We start from the raw sequence: 3,813 nt of genomic DNA on the forward strand, positions 1-3,813 counted from the left end.
CAGGTTAGTGTAGCAAGTTGTGTGCAGCAAGTTTTGCACATGGTGAATTTTGCGCATGGCGAGTTTTATGTGTGGTGCGTTTTGAGTATGTGCAAGTTTTGTGTGAGCCAACTTTTGCATGTGTTGCAACTTTTGTGCATGTGGCAATTTTTCCGCGAGTGCATGTTTTGCGTGTGGCGAGTTTTCCATGAGGTGAGTTTTGCACGCGTGGCGAGTTTTGCGTGAGCCTAGTTTTGCATGTGGCGAGTTTTGCGCGTGGCAAGTTTTGAGCGGCGACTTTTGTGTTTGACTTTTATGTGGCGAGGTTGGTGTATGTGTGGTGAAATGTGTGCTGAGGCTGATATATGTGTTCAAGCAGGTGGTAGTGTGTGGCGCATTTTGTGTGTGTGTGTTCATATCCCCATGTGTGGTGAGTATCCCATATCGGGGCCCCACCTTAGCAACTGTACGGTATATACTCTTTGGCGCCATCGCTCTCACTCTTTAAGTCCCCCTTGTTCACATCTGGCAGCCAGGGCTGCCACTAGAAATTTCGGGGCCCCATACTGGCAAAATTTTCGGGGCCCCCTTGAGACTCCGCCCAGGCTCCACCCCAGCCCCACCTCCAGGCTCAACCCCAGCCCCGCCTCCAGGCTCCACCCCTCGAACTGTCCACAGTCCCACCGCTCTCTCTTGGAAAAACTCCACTTCTCACCTATCACACATTGACAGTTCCCATCACCAGATCACACATATAGCCGGCAGCTTTTGTTTTGGCCAAAACATTTTTTAAGCCGCCACCATAACAAGGTAGACACTTTTGGCCGGGCCCTACTCTGCTGTAACCTATTAAATATTTGTTAAAATATGCAATACAATTTAGGTATATTTTTATTTATTTTTCAATTTTTAAAAGGAAGGAAGGAACAAATACCACAACACCATGACCAGATGACATATTACCACCACAGTGATCGAATAATATCACATAAAAGGAACAAATACCACAACACCATGACCAGACCAGATATTACCACCACAGGGATCGAATAATATCACATACAAGGAACAAATACCACAACACCATGTCCAGACCACATATTACCACCACATAGTGACTGAATACTACAATTCCGATCAGTAATTTAAAAAAAAGCACCATACTATCACCATAAGTGCCATTATACACAGGAGATCTGTAATTAGTAAGCAGTGTCTGTGTACAGATAATATAGTGATCACTAGTGAAATTATACACAGGAGCTCTGTATACAGTATACAGTGTATAGTGTCAGTGTATAGGTAACACACTGACTCACCAGTGACGTCTCTAGGTGAAGTCCTTCATCTTTCATCCAGCACAGACCGCCATCATTTCATCCAGCCAGGACTTCTCTCTGCAGGAAATAACACAGTTATCTCGAGCTCCGCTTGCAGAACACATTATTTAATTTTTCACAACTTCTACATTACACCACATGAAGAAGGCAACATAGTATCACTCTATACAGTAACAGGACCGCCCCCCATTTAAAACAGTATACTCAAAAAATAAAATAAATACATCACTGCAGTAATAATATCCCTAAATTAGCCCCTATGGTATTAATAATATCCCCCATCCTGGCCCTGTGTGTCTCATTCCTGGTGTCAGCCAGATGTTCTCCCATCCTGCCCTCATGAGTATCCATTCTGCCCCATATGATCTCCCCATCCTGCCCCATATGATCGCCCCATGTGATCTCTCCATCCGGTCCCATCTGTCTCCATCATATCCATCCTGCCCCATGATCCTGCACGCTCTGTCTCCAATTCTGCCCCCAGTGTCTCCAATCATGCCCCATGTCTCCATTCTGCCCCCTATGTCTCCAACCATGCCCCCATGTCTGCAATCCTGACACTTGTCTCCAATCATGCCCCCTGTGTCTCCATTCTGCCCCATCTGTCTCCAATCCTGCCCCATCTGTCTCCAGTCATGCCCCCATGTCTTTCATCCTGCCCCGTGTCTCCAATCATGCCCCGTATCTCCATTCTGCCCCGTGTCTCGCATTCTGCCCCAATGTCCAGCATACTGCCCCTGGGTCTCACAGTCTGCCCCTGTGTCCAGCATTCTGCCCCTGTCACTAACATAGTAACATAGTAACATAGTTAGTAAGGCCGAAAAAAGACATTTGTCCATCCAGTTCAGCCTATATTCCATCATAATAAATCCCCAGATCTACGTCCTTCTACAGAACCTAATAATTGTATGATACAATATTGTTCTGCTCCAGGAAGACATCCAGGCCTCTCTTGAACCCCTCGACTGAGTTCGCCATCACCACCTCCTCAGGCAAGCAATTCCAGATTCTCACTGCCCTAACAGTAAAGAATCCTCTTCTATGTTGGTGGAAAAACCTTCTCTCCTCCAGACGCAAAGAATGCCCCCTTGTGCCCGTCACCTTCCTTGGTATAAACAGATCCTCAGCGAGATATTTGTATTGTCCCCTTATATACTTATACATGGTTATTAGATCGCCCCTCAGTCGTCTTTTTTCTAGACTAAATAATCCTAATTTCGCTAATCTATCTGGGTATTGTAGTTCTCCCATCCCCTTTATTAATTTTGTTGCCCTCCTTTGTACTCTCTCTAGTTCCATTATATCCTTCCTGAGCACCGGTGCCCAAAACTGGACACAGTACTCCATGTGCGGTCTAACTAGGGATTTGTACAGAGGCAGTATAATGCTCTCATCATGTGTATCCAGACCTCTTTTAATGCACCCCATGATCCTGCTTGCCTTGGCAGCTGCTGCCTGACACTGGCTGCTCCAGGTAAGTTTATCATTAACTAGGATCCCCAAGTCCTTCCCCCTGTCAGATTTACCCAGTGGTTTCCCGTTCAGTGTGTAATGGTGATATTGATTCTTTCTTCCCATGTGTATAACCTTACATTTATCATTGTTAAACCTCATCTGCCACCTTTCAGCCCAAGTTTCCAACTTATCCAGATCCATCTGTAGCAGAATACTATCTTCTCTTGTATTAACTGCTTTACATAGTTTTGTATCATCTGCAAATATCGATATTTTACTGTGTAAACCTTCTACCAGATCATTAATGAATATGTTGAAGAGAACAGGTCCCAATACTGACCCCGGCGGTACCCCACTGGTCACAGTGACCCAGTTAGAGACTATGCCATTTATAACCACCCTCTGCTTTCTATCGCTAAGCCAGTTACTAACCCATTTACACACATTTTCCCCCAGACCAAGCATTCTCATTTTGTGTACCAACCTCTTGTGCGGCACGGTATCAAACGCTTTGGAAAAATCGAGATATACCACGTCCAATGACTCACCGTGGTCCAGCCTATAGCTTACCTCTTCATAAAAACTGATTAGATTGGTTTGACAGGAGCGATTTCTCATAAACCCATGCTGATATGGAGTTAAACAGTTATTCTCATTGAGATAATCCAGAATAACATCCCTCAGAAACCCTTCAAATATTTTAACAACAATAGAGGTTAGACTTACTGGCCTATAATTTCCAGGTTCACTTTTAGAGCCCTTTTTGAATATTGGCACCACATTTGCTATGCGCCAGTCCTGCGGAACAGACCCCGTCGCTATAGAGTCCCTAAAAATAAGAAATAATGGTTTATCTATTACATTACTTAGTTCTCTTAGTACTCGTGGGTGTATGCCATCCGGACTCGGAGATTTATCTATTTTAATCTTATTTAGCCGGTTTCGCACCTCTTCTTGGGTTAGATTGGTGACCCTTAATATAGGGTTTTCATTGTTTCTTGGGATTTCACCTAGCATTTCATTTTCCACCGTGAATACC

Source organism: Ranitomeya imitator, chromosome 7, assembly GCF_032444005.1.
Source record: "Ranitomeya imitator isolate aRanImi1 chromosome 7, aRanImi1.pri, whole genome shotgun sequence".
In the NCBI taxonomy this organism is placed as follows: domain Eukaryota; kingdom Metazoa; phylum Chordata; class Amphibia; order Anura; family Dendrobatidae; genus Ranitomeya; species Ranitomeya imitator.